Genomic DNA, 14,242 nt, shown 5'->3' with positions numbered 1-14,242 from the left:
GGCAATAACTGTTTTTCAGTCAAGACACAACTCAGAGAGCTAAAAGACAGCGCTACAACGAAGCTATAGCTCTCGAAAGCGCAGGACTACAATGATCAGCTTTTTAAAGACGAGAATCTGTTAGACACTCGTATCCGTGATAAACAAACAATCTGCAATCTTCACGCAGCGAGATACAATAGCATAAGCATTAGTTCACGGTTTAAGAAATCCACGGATCCTGTATCCTGTATCTTCTACCTGAAATCTTGAAGTCAATCCAAGCCGATAAGCCTTAACAAATGCCACAGAGCTAGCATACACAATGGCATATCAACACCTAATTACGGCTCAGAGTGTTCAGTAAGAAACCCTCCTTTCAGGATATTTCAGAATTCTCCCTCACGATCAAGACAAACACCATTAAAAAGCAGAGCGGTTTCATCACATTTGCTGCCTCGATCGAGTGCTTGCGTGCTATTTTTAGTATTTCATGTTACCCCCACATAGTGCCCATGATGAACCGATGACTGGTCAAGAAAATCAAAAACGGTTTGTTTCACACTTATATATTTTTCATTTATATATAATCATCAACAAAAATAAACAAAAGGGCATGTATTTAGTAATCCAAAAATGTTTTTTATCAAACATCTGATATGTTACAATTTTTTGCGAATATCCCGTATCCCCGAAACTACTCAGTCTAAATATCCTGTATCCCAATAACCTTTTCCTCAAATATCCCGTATCCCGGTATTTTTTTCCGCGAATATCCCGTATCCCGAAAACCCCTAATAGGGCCTCAAGGTTGCATTCATAACATTTTATTTCAAACATTACTTGATGCATTTCAGTCTCTTGCTAGCTCGAGTGAGCTCTAGACTTTCCCAAGCTCGCTCGCTCGCGCTCCGCGCTCGCTCGCTCGAGCTCTGACGATCGCGCTTCGCGCTCTCTAAGCTCGACTTGTAAGCAAGTCTAGAGTGAGCTCGAGCGAATTGCTTTAACAGTCGGATGAATTTGCTGTTCTATTACGGCATTTTAATTACTGACACTTCTAATCAGTTTAGAGAGATAAAGCAAGTTACATTGCAACAATCGCAACAAAACAATTTAAATTGTATGACAAACAAAAACATAGTATAGAAAGGAACTAACAAAAACATTTAAAATGGAAACAGTCAGTACTGTAGGTCAGTAAGAAATTCAATTACCTGGCAGGTTTTTTTTTTTTCTTTTTGGTTGATATACAGTAATAGCCCACGTATAAGAACCTGAATTTTCCAATTTAGCCTAAATAGGTTCTTATATAAATCGTACTTAAAGCAAATATAGGCTACCAAAGGTTCTCAAAATAGGTTCTTATATTTTCATATGAATTTCATCTGAACAAACTATATATATTATAAATATCATCTCATAATACAGGATAATGGCAAACACAATAGACCTACAACATGGTACTTAAGCTTGAAAGAAAAAAAAGTTATGTCAAGTTACTTTTAAATAGATGATGATCGTAATTCAGCAGTTTCTACCTACACACTTTTACAGTAACCCCACTGATAAGAACCTAACTTAAGATTTTAGCCTAAATAGGTTCTTATGTGGAGGGGGCTTAAAATGAAAATTTTAGCTAAACAGGTTCTTAAAACCCAGGTTCTTATACGCGGGCTATTACTGTATTTGAGTGGTTTTCTTTTACAAAGTGACAGTTTAATACAGGGCACGGTTGCAACCTTCTCTTTTTCCCGTCCCCAGTCTCCCGCTCGTGTGGACGGGAAGAGGAGAGATCCTGGGAACGAGTTTAGGCTCAGTTCAAGCGAGTAAAATGTACTTCAACTAGAACATTGTATCCGCTGAATAGCGACTTATCCACTGGATAAAGTTATCCACTATTTAAACAAACCGGGCGTCAAAACAACAGAAACAGCTCGTTTAGACAAAACAAGGGTAACCGCGGTCAAAATTACAGTAATTTAATTAATAGAGGTCATATTCACTTTATAGATGGTCACCACGTCACTATGTGGTTCAACTGTATATGTTTTATGATTGTTAGAGTCCCTTTATCTGTCATTTCGCTTCTACTTAAGCCTGGTTTTCACTAGCAACACAAGCACAGGCACAAGCACAGGCATAAGAGCTTTATGTCAAGTGAAAACGAACGCGACGCAAGCACAAGAAAACTGGAAAAAAATGATCCTTGTGCTTATGCTTGCGTCGAAGCCGTTTTCACGGTGAAATAAGCATTCTCATGATGCTTGCCCTTGGGCTTGCGTCTATGCTTACGTCGCTAGTGAAAACCAAGTTTTAACAATCAATCTGCAAAGGCTTACCCAACACAATTTACAAAGCTTTATCAACTGCCACAGAACAGCAATAAAAAGGATAAGCACGCACAGAAAAGGAACTGTTCCCAGAATGATAACTTCAAGAACGTGTAACACCATTAAAAAGGCGCGTTCCTGCTTTGAGAGAATCCCACCATTGATAGCGAAGGTAAATTCGGTCATGTTGACAACCGCCAAAACGAGTAGAGCAGTTACCGAGGCTGTTTCTCCATGATTGACACCGACATCTTTGAATGGCTTTTTCCATATATGGTGTGTAAGGATTGCGGCGCACGCGACACTCAGGCAAACCATCCTAATAAAAGGAAACACGATAAATGTGTGAAGGGATATAAGCACTAGACGACGACCAATAACAACACTTTTCAGTACACAGCTCCAGAACCCTGGCGGTCATCATGTTTCTGGAAAGGAGCATAAATGACACCATGTACTGGATCAGTGATGGATTGCCTTCTGATGGAGCGATCCGCTGGAAGCAAAGATAGCTGCTCACTATTATCATAACTGTCGTCTGTTTCACTGGGGGGGGGGGGAGCTTCTTGCATGAAAGCATCCAACGAAAGGCGAACGGCAAGGGAATCAGGCAAGCATACAGAAACCGCTTTGCTGATATTTCTTTTCTGTAGAGTAGTTTAGATCCACGATACTGAACAAAAACGAAAGGAACAATGAAAACACAGAGGACAGCGCCGCACAGTTTTTGCCACCACTGCCAGCATGGGATGTTGCCATCGTAAAAGAAACGAGAGCTCGTCTGGATAGGGACACAGTTCAAAGTTTTGAGAGTTGTGCTTGCCAGCGTTGAATAACCCAGTAACAAACAATCGACTGTGGCAGCTAGGTACCGATCAGCAGAAGGAAAGGACGGTGATCGTTCAACGTTTTGCGATATTTCCTGAGAGCGCCATGTAGAAGATAAATAACCCCGATACCAAATAAGACAGCAATGACCTGGAAGGCCTGTAGAAACATTTTTGAAGCCACTGTAAGTCCGCGAATTGGGCAAACGACACCTTTGTCTGAGCTGATGGGCTTGAAATCGAACCAGCCGATTACTGGGACCAATAAGTACTTTTCCATCAATTGGATCTCGATGTCTGTAAAAACAAAAACTAAGCTGGCAACTTGATAAAAGTAGAAAATTACTTTTATGTATCCACCACCATCCGATGCTAAGTCGCCAGAAGATTGTCCGCCTTGGGTTGATCGCCTCCATGGCAAAAGTTTCATAACATAACATGTGATGCGATTCTTCCAAAGAAGGAATAAGGCAAACGCCAAGGTGTAGAACAATGCAACAGGCCAGAACCAGTAATCTCTGCAGTCTTCACTCGCTCGACATTGTGCGGAGAAAAGTGTTTCTGTGAAATTAGGCTTACAGTGTCCGCACAGGGCACCGATGCGGTTTCCAGAACAACCGCTTGACAGATAATTGTGGTTGTCATATGGGCAGCTGATGTTTCGATAGAGACAGCAGTAGTCGACTTGACAGTGTTGGAAGTTGACTGATCCACGATTTGATAGTGACTGGGAAATCCCCAGAATGTAGGTCTGGCTGCAATGTTACTTGTGCAGTTTCCCCCATATGGACAAGGTCGACATTTTTTTTTTTCATTTATGTAAATACTGTAGAATCCAGCTGAGCATCTTGTCCAAGAGAAAGTAAAGGACTGCACCTTCGTAACGAATCGTACACCTGGACAGGGTTCCATGTGAATAATATAAGAATGGGAGTAGTTCATAAACTTACTCAGTGTTCCAACAGGACATTTAACGACAGAATTGTTGTCGATAGATGCATCACTTGACCCTGTGATTATTAAATACAAATCAATGTCTTGAAATTCCTCGACTGAAAGATTGATGTTTTCTAGTTTTATAGGTCCTGCACTCCCAACGTATATGAATCCTCGGAAAGGAGGCAAATGTGTTTTATGATAGGAGTTTACTGGCCAACTTTGTGTCAACTCAAGAGACGTGTTAATGAGCTCAAGACTTGCAGACCCCTCTTCGATGAATAGGTTAGTACCAATGCCTCTCCCAAAATTTTTAAGAAATTGGCAGTTGCTTAGGACGTTTTTTCCGTGTTGTAATTCCAATGCAGTGGAATGCATGTGGTAATTTTTAAAAAAACGCACTTTGGTAAATCTCACCAAGTTTTTGTAAATCCATTTTGGGGTGTTGCACGTAGAAAGCTCCCTCTTGTCAAGTGGCAATTGGAAGAATACTATTCTTCCCTGTAGATGCGTATTGTTGTCAAACGTAGTGTCCTCTAATGTTATCTTGTTCCCTTCGCCTAATATAAAGAGGAAAAACATTCCCAAGCACTCTAGGGTCGAATTTAAAAAAGTGTTTCCTCTAAATAATAAACGTCTCATCTGTAGCGTTAAGTTTGAAAAAGCCAATACATTCAATGAAAAATACTCGTTGTTTTTGAAGCACGAGTCTTTCAAAAATAAAGTTGGAAAAGGACCAGGAACAGTTTCAACAGTTCCCAGTATTACGTCGATTCCTCCTTTGTTGTTCTTGTACTGTAAACCAGTAATGTTCATCTGAGCCACATAACCAGTGCTCACGTGGAAGTACGAATAAGCTGACCGAGGCTTGGCGTAGTTTCCAGAAATAACAGTTCCAATCATTGTGAAATTGAGTATATAATAAGTATCAATATTAAGGATTTTCCAGTCGTAATAATAACTTTCGTCCTGTGAATTACCACTAAAAGAAGAATCTACAATCGTAATGTCCTGACAATACCCTTCCGCGTACAACGTCGACGAGCCACTTGCTGCTTTGTTGGAAATAAAGTGAACTTTTTCCAAAAGAACGTTATGGTAGCCCGCCTCATCATCCGTAAAAAGCGCCAAGACACCCCCATTATAGACGATGGTGCTGAAATCGGGTTCGAGTAGAACGTTTCCTAGGAACAAGACTCTTCGAACTCTCAATATCATCCTTGACGAGCCCCCAATTAAACAGACCGTCAGATCCTTTCTTTCTGGCGCTGTTGTTAATCATGATGCGTACACCATTTAGAGTAACAGCTCTTCCAATATTATGTAAAAACGTTACATTAGTCATATTCACGAAAACCATATGCTCCTTTGATGATTGACTTACGCACTGCTTTTTGTTGTAGAATGGCTGTAACCAGACGCTCTTGGCTCCTCTGTCGCTGTAACGCTTCTTCTTGCGCCTGTTTGTAGAAATTACCGAGCTTGCTAGGATGTTAAGACTCCCTCCATAGGGCGCTGTGTTACTTATGAACGATGTGTTGGTTAATGTGATAAAGCAGCTGAGGTATCCAGAGTCCTTGGCTTGTAACAGTACCATGAAAACGGCCTCATCAACTACTGTTACACTTTTTCTATTGGCAGTGTTGTTAATGAATACAGTGTCATGAACTTCGATCTTGAGCTTACTCCCGACGACACGGATGCATGAAACACCGTTGTTGCTAAATTTGGACTTAATTGTTGCCAGAGAAAATCGCTCTTCAAACGACTCAAAATTGATGATAGCCGTAGCGTTTGCAAAAGAAACGACATCTTTGAAGACACAACTTTCTATATACAATGAACATTTCTGAACAGTAACATAACTATTAATGAAATTTAGTCCTTTGAGGCGAATGATTACTTTCCCGAAGACGTATCTACCATCAAAAATCATCTGTTTTTGGGAAGAGCACTTGAGAAATACGTCATCTTTGCCAAACCTTTCGAGAGTCAAGCTTCTATTGACGTAAATTCCCCCCGGATATGACGTCATCAACGAGCAAGGGTATGGATCACGTAATGTCTCAGTGCCATCTATGTAAATGGTGTCATTCCAATGCGCCTGCGTAGTGGCTAGAGCAATTGTCTTGCAGGCCATGTGAATCGTCTTTCCACAAGAATGCGAATCGCTGCCATAAAAACGCAAAACATAAAATGCTTTATTGTCAACCACTGCGGAAAAAAGAACACAAAATTATTGAAACTAAAACTTTTACTTGGCCTAATTTTGTGGCACTCAAATATATTTTAGTAGTATACAGGAAACGCACGCTACATGTCGGATTTTCACAACTGGACCATAAGCCTCCATAACTGGTGGATCCTATTAAAGCGAGGCAATTCGTTTTAAGTATCTGAAGTTGTTGTAAGCGCAGTCTAATAAGGTTTTTTTTACCAATGAAGACAATAAATGGTGTTCACGCCTAAAAAAATATATGAGGAAGAAGCCTGAGTCCAGAAGAATAATAATACGGGATTTGTAGACGAAACGAACCTTTGCTACCAAGGATATTTTAAGAGTTTAAGGTGTAAATAGAATATAACGGTAAACCGGTATCAAAAAATACATACATATATATTTTTTTAAATTACTTAACATATCCAAAGGAACGAAAAAAGGCCTTAAAATATGTTCTTTTGGGCATTTTTATTGAAGTTTAATAGTTTCTTGAGTTTTCACGAGTCACAGCCGCAATGGACCTTTGCGGATCCAGGTCTCCGTTATTTGAGGATCATTTCCGGTCAACGCGACACACTGTCCGTTTGGCATAACGTTACCTACTCTCGATTAAAACAGGTCGGGGCTGACGGCAGAATTACGTTGCGTTATCTGGTCACACAGCGTAGACAACTTTGCTTTCTTTCTACAACATGTCGTTTCAATTTATTCGTCCTGAAAGGGGTAATTGTGCTGATTATAACTGTTATTATAGTGGTTGTTGATTGCGTGGATAAAATACGTGTTATTGATTGTTTTATGATTCAGTAGGTGCTAAAATAAATATTTCTTAATATTTTCCCGCATTCATACATCTCGTGGATATCCAACGAAACCACTGAAAAGAGCGCCTCTATATTAATATAATAAAATGGCCCCGTTTGAGGTTCTTATCTTGAAAAATAATATCAGTGTAACTCCACAAAGTTTGAGAATTTTACATGTGTTTTTTATGCTGGGAGCAAGTTTGTGCCCTTTGCGTAAAACGCCGCAAAATTGCCCGTAGTATGAGACATCAATTTCAATCCTTTTGTTAGGTTTAATGTGCTCTTTTTAGTAATGCCGAAGTGTCAGTAGATCTTCGAAAATCGTCGTGAAAGGCGGGTCTTTCAACATCCTATCAGTGTACTACTTAAAAGGAACCCGGAATCGGGCCCGGTAGTCAGACATGTTCAGATGTTGACTATCAAACATTTATCAGAGCTTTGCCACAATTGGAGCACTGTTGTGGAAATCAAAACTTCCATGAGCAATTATAAGTACACACACAATACCGCAGAATTAACTGCCATAAATTGCTTCACCCGTTCTCTGGTAATATTCGCAGCAATGCAGGGATTTTATCAACGAACTTTCGGTTTCACTTACCTTTAAAACAACAGACGCACAAAATGAACACTAAAATATTGACGGATGTGTCCATTTTTAGGCACGGCAATTGACTATGAGGAATTTTTGCGAATTCCATAGACCATAATGATAACCATTGATGGCGACGACACAGTGGTTATTCAAATCAACTTATCAACTTCCTCAGTGTGCTACAGTTCAGGACAGGTGTTCTCGGAATGCCCAGGAATCTGAGGACTAGTATCGATAACTTTCGAGGATTTCGGAGGAGGATCGGGGGAAGGGCGGGGAAAGGAGGGGGTGTAGGACGGTAGTAAATTGTTCTTACGGTTACCGGTATCAGTGATTGTAAAGGAAGGCGGTGTTTACTTTCGCATTATATGCTATCTTGCTTAACTGTACATTTTTTATAGGACAATGGACTTAGTTGCCAATGATGGTGTATGGCATAACATTTGTGCTACTGGGAAAACAGCGCTGGCTCGTGGAACTTCTACATTGACGGAGAACTTAAAGACAACGGTACCGATTTCCACACAGGTCACGTGATCAACAGCGGAGGAATTGTTATCCTTGGTCAAGATAAAGATGATTATGGCGATGCATTTGAACAGGATCAGAGCTTCTTTGGCAAGATGTATGCTGTCAACTTGTTGAGCAGTGTTCTATCCGCCGAGAACATTTTGAACATGTCGGGAAGTTGCTTTCATGAAGGGGGTGACCACCTAAAGTGGAGCAATTTTAAGGAGGCTCAGTTGCATGGAGATGTCAGTATTACCTCTCCGACCACGTGCTCACCTTAAAATGGGCATGCGCCATTTAATATGTGACTTGCTAGTAAGCAGTTGAACTTTAGGCTCAATGAAGTAGAATGGGCTCTCACTTTTATAATTAGAGTTAGTCGAAATGTAAGTTCTGATCTTGGGGTCTAAAGAGTGAAAAAAGCCAACGTGTAACTGAAGATTGGAAGTTAAAAATAAAAGTAGCATGCAATTCACTCTATGAAAATGTCTTTTTCATTTCATGCTTGGCAATAGCTATCTCTTGATAGTTAAAGATTTGTCCAACGTTAACTATAAGTATTCCTTCTCACTTGTTGGTGAGGAAGACCGAATGAACAACAGAAAATGATTCCCAATGATAACAATACAATAATCGTACACTTATGCTGCGCTTTTTTAGCCTGCAAACACGTATTTCGGGCTGTCGATGTACTTTTAAGATCAGAAGGATATTTATTACTATGGGGGAAAATCAGAGCCTAGCAAGCGTTATCTGATTCCAACTGAAATTAGGGGTAACAGCGCATTTTTCAGTTAACGCGAACCATGTTTCAAAGCTTTAAAATACATAATAACATAAAGCACTATTTTTCCAATTTGGAGCTTGCCTGCCTTGTTCTCCTTCTTTCTAGTACGGTAACAATAAACTTGCCAGAGAAAAGTTTCTACGGCCCAGAATGGCAAAAAAAAAAACTCCACGCGTGACTCGACCAACATTTCCTCGAAACTTTATTGTTTAGCCTAATCAAAGGCGACTTTAATATCTCCACTAAAAGTTCAACCAATCGTATCGCGTGAATATAAAGTCTCAAGTTCGAAACAGCAATAACACCACACAAACAGAGGGTGGTCTGCCTGTGGCTGCACAAGTCGCTCGACCACGACAGCCAAACAAACACTTTGATTCAGCGATCACCGTTTTCAGCTATTTTGTTTGAAAACTCGGAAAAACCGTCCAAAATCCAAGAGAACAATTTTAGAAGCAAATAACCGATATATTGCCCGAGAGTTCTAATTCTGTTTCGTTAGCAGTGCAAAACAGCATAAAAGTCTTTGTAAATAAAAGGCAGTGTATGACTGCATTTGGCTACTGCTTTATTTTTGTATTATATTGCAGTAAAAAAGCAATGAATAAAATTCAGAGGGGTAAATGAACATCTCTAGTCAGTTCCAAAATTGTGCGGCGTAATTTGATCGTGTTGTCATATGGGCAAATTTGGTTAGCTCTCCCATGGTTTACATAAGATCGCTTAATGAAGAAATTCCGTGAATCAAGAAACACAAATAAACAGACAATAAGCTCTCTTAATTACTCGGGCCGTAGGCGGCACGAGTTAAGTTTTCATTCGCGTTATCAAATTCTTTTATATTTTTGGGGTCGCGATGGGCCGAGAGATGAGACTTCGGGCCACGAGTTAAGTTCTTGCTCTTTTTTTTTTTTTTTTTGTACTCGGGCGGCACGAATTAAGTTTTCGGTCGCGTTATCAAATTCTTTTTTATTTATTTACTTTTTTTTTTCTTCGTCGTAGTCACGAATCTGCACATTAATTTATTCATTAAACCCTGCCCCCTCTTAGTAGGGATGTATTGTTCTGCTTGTCTTCAAAGAAAGCTGGCCAATGAAAATCCATTCTTGGCGCGTATGTCGTGATGACGGGAAACGATTGCAGATGCAAGACGCAAATGACCAACCTCGTTCCCAGGGCTTTTCCCTTCTCGTGTGGGGCGGCCCTAGCAAATGACTAATTTTATTCAGACAGACCTGTGAAGCTGAAACCACAAAAAGGGTCTTCTACGTCGCCATAGCGACGGTCGGTTAAGAATTTCTCATAAGGCATCCTTTGTTTGATGGAAACGCTCGGGGATTTTTTCCAGTTCGATACGAAATGTGTTTAACTAAATTATTTTACAAAAGGGGAGGCAAAAATTGCTTACACATAAAAGTTGATATTTCAACCCCATTTCGGAGCACATTCACATCTAAAGAGTAAGCGCTCAATATGGAAAAAGTCGGTGAAGATAAGTGTTTTCAGAAAGTGAATAAGACTAGTGGATTAAAATGATTTTAGCTACTCAAGGACGGTGCCTACTTTTGTTACTGCGCATACGTTCTGCGCATCTCGATATACTCGGGATTCATATGGGTGATGCCTACTAATGCAGGGATATTTTTGCACGGTTTAAAACTGTGGGGAGAAAGTAGAACTTAGCATGTCCTCTTGTTATCCAAAAAGAAAATTGGGGGTAACCATGCATTTTTCAGATAATAAAGAAAAAAATGCCATACTTTCCTTTATATTTTACAGCTTTTAGAATTATTGTTGCATAATTATCTCTCAAAATGTGTCGGCATAGGGCATTTCAGCTGGGTTTGGTTTGGCTTGTTTAAGTGCGTGATCAGTTTAACGGCCTTTCTTGTTAAGATTTGCGGAATGTTAGGACAGGAATTAATCATTGCTTGTATCGTGCAATGAGCTTTCTGTAGTCGTTGTTATGCCGGGCCCGGCTATTAGTTTTTGTCACAAGCTGTTGTGTTTCTTGCCACGGCTATTAGTTTTTTTTGGTTCTCTAGTAATCGTTGTAGCGTTGTAGAGCTATGCAACGTGTCACAGTAACAAAGGGCTTGATTGTACGTAAATCACGACTGCGTTTGCAAATTCCTCGCTACACTGTTATACGGTAAGTTTGAATTGTGGGAGCTCAGTGATTTTCTCCCTTTGTTTTGAGCAGTGCATCGACTGTGTTTTTAAAAGTTTACCGTTGTATGAGAGGCAATGAATACATTGCACCCTCTTGGTATAAATAGACGTGACGAAACACGCCAATGACATGTCTCACACTTGTAACTTAGTCCTAAACAACCAATCATTGTCACGCATTTTATATTTTAAATCTTCTTTGTAACGATCCTTTTATGTTTCTCACTTTTCTTTTTCGTTCAGCCCCCGAGGAAGGTTTGTATTGCAAACCGAAATATCGGGCAAAAAAAATTTGTTTTTTTAAAAAACAAATATATTTCAGTTATTCTAGCTTTTGTTGTTTGTTCTCTCAAGCTCGTCACCTCCGCCGTTTGGATCAGTCTGCCGTTAATATTTTGTATATGAGAGGCAATGTTTGGTTCAAGGTAAACAAGGTGTTTATCTCATAAAAAGTCATGATAAAAAGCATCAGCGTTCTTTTTTTTTTCCTCAAAAGGTCTTAGAGGCAGCTTTCCGCGTTGGGGTGAACTGATAAAACGTCCAACTAGAAAACCTGTCTGTATACGGGAGACCCCTGTGAGGGGTGTGCGGAGTTTGTCCCCTCCCCCCAGAAAAAAAGATCCCAGATATTGATAGTCATACCACAGGTAGACCACCCTCTGTTTTTGTGGTGTAATTTCTGTTTGGAGCTTGAGACAGTTATATTCACGCGACACGATCGGTTGAAATTTTTTCTCAGCGGAGACATTTTAAGTCGCCTTTTACCTTTATGTTGAAATAAAGTTTCAAGGAAATGTTGATTGAGTCACGCGTGATGTTGTTTTTCCATTCCGAGCTGTAGAAACCTTTCTCTGGTGAGTTACTGTTCAACAGTGTCGCAGGCCGAAGGCCGATACTAGAGACAACAGTAAACTCGATAGAGAAAGGTTTCTACGGCTACGCCACAAAATGTAATAACTGACACAAAATGTAATAGTAACGCAAAATGTAATACCTTTTGACGCAAAATGTAATAGTAACGCAAAATGTAATAACTTTGTTAACGCAAAATGTAATAACTTTTAGCGCAAAATGTAATACCAGAAAGTAACGCAAAATGTAATAACGCAAAATGTAACAGTATTTTCAGTCGGTCTTTACAGTATGTTGGGAGGGGAGGAACACAGCATCTGCGATGCTGCATTTTACCCGGAGGTTGACTTTGATTATTTGTCTGCAGATATTTGATTTCTGCTGATTCAAAAAGAAGTACGCGGTGATTGACCATTTTAAAAGTCATTTCCCACGCTAAATAAAGCCGCGGTAAATTTTACCGTTGTAACATGCGGTTACACGTGAATTGTTTATTATGGTAAATTAGTCGCTCTTACGGCTTCGTTTTTTGCCCCACTCTACGCCTTTCACGGTACTGAGTACTGTGGTAAATGATCCTTTTTCCGTGAGAAATTTCAGGTGTGGTGCATGTCACCGTACTTTCCCGAGATAAACTTACCATGGAGAATACGCATTGATATGTCAAAAAGAATAAAAAAAGCGCCCATAACATTTAACTTGGTAAATAAATAGGGTTTTTCGATACCCAAGGCAAGAAAGCCAATCACGATATTTCATTTGAAACCAACACGAAGCCGCAAAAAAAATGTTAATTTAAACAAGTCTCTTCTGCTTCGCGCTATTGTCGATATATCAGATTTCACGTTAAGATGGAAGTTACAGGGAAGAGAAGAAGAATTTCTTCAGCCTTCCCATTTCATGTTACTAGTTACTCCCCTCCCCCCCCCCCCCCCCCCGCCACCACCACAACTTGGAAAATGATCCGCCGTCCTTGATAACATTAAATCTTGCCATATCGCCAGCGATTATTTCCCCTACAGCTATTGTAGCTCGAATGAAGCCGTAAGAGCGACTAATTTACCATAATAAACAATTCACGTGTAACCGCATGTTACAACGGTAAAATTTACCGCGGCTTTATTTAACGTGGGAAATGACTTTTAAAATGGTCAATCATCGCGTACTTCTTTTTTGATGCAATTTGAATCAGCAGAAATCAAATATCTGCAGACAACAATCAAAGTCAACCCCCGGGCAAAATGCAGCATCGCAGATGCTGTGTTCCTCCCGTCCCAACACACTGTAAAGACCGACTGAAAATACTGTTACATTTTGCGTTATTACATTTTGCGTTACTTTCTGGTATTACATTTTGCGTCAAAAGTTATTACATTTTGCGTTAACAAAGTTATTACATTTTGCGTTACTATTACATTTTGCGTCAAAAGGTATTACATTTTGCGTTACTATTACATTTTGTGTCAGTTATTACATTTTGTGGCGTAACAGCTGTTACGGCTCGGAATGGCGAAAATACACCACGCATAACTTAATCAACATTTCCTTGAAACTTTATTTCAACATAAAAGGTAAAAGGCGACTTAGCCTGCAGAGCAGGCGTTTTTGGGTGCATTCGAACGCACGTTAGAAGGCCGCCATTTTGGATGCGTAGAGAATTGGGACTAGTGGAGGAGGGGCGTGGCAGAGAGGGAGGGGATTTTTCCCCTCCTCTCCCCCTCCCCCTCCTCTTTTTTTCAACCCATCGTCCTCTCCCTCGGAATCCTTTTTGGCCTCGCCCCAACCCTCTTTCAGCTTTATCATCCAAGATGGCGGCATAGAGTATTTGTATCCTTTATCGCATCCCCAAATATGCCTGCTCTGCAGGCTAAAGGCGACTTAAAATATCTCCTCTTAGTAAAAATTTCAACCGATCGTGTCGCGTGAATATAAATTCTCAAGTTCCAAACAGTTATTTACCACACAGACAGAGGGTGGTCTGCCTGTGGTTATACACCGCGCAAAAGTACTTTGGTGTTAGTAGGCACTGTCCTTAACTTTGTTAACATGAATATAGGTTAATTAAGTCATAAATCTTTTAACCAAATAAAACAAGTGCACATAAAAAATTGTCCACCTTTAAATGAAGCACATAACTTGCTATTAAAGAACTTATTTTCTCTCTCTTCGCCGACTTCGCCGCCATCTTAAAAATTGCGATCCTTTCGTTCAGCAGCCTCTACAAAAA

At 40.0% G+C, this 14,242-nt stretch overlaps 1 pseudogene; it reads right to left on the bottom strand.

The window, feature by feature from the left end:
• Nucleotides 1-3,024: 3,024 nt before the first annotated feature.
• On the bottom strand, nt 3,025-5,322 carry LOC146454820 (uncharacterized; annotated as a pseudogene).
• Nucleotides 5,323-14,242: the final 8,920 nt, after the last annotated feature.

Source organism: Pavona decussata, unplaced genomic scaffold (genome assembly GCF_977016875.1).
Source record: "Pavona decussata unplaced genomic scaffold, jaPavDecu1.1 SCAFFOLD_300, whole genome shotgun sequence".
Classification (NCBI taxonomy): Eukaryota; Metazoa; Cnidaria; class Anthozoa; order Scleractinia; family Agariciidae; genus Pavona; species Pavona decussata.
Note: the sequence above shows the minus strand (reverse complement) of the source record. Positions and strands in the feature narration are given on the sequence as shown.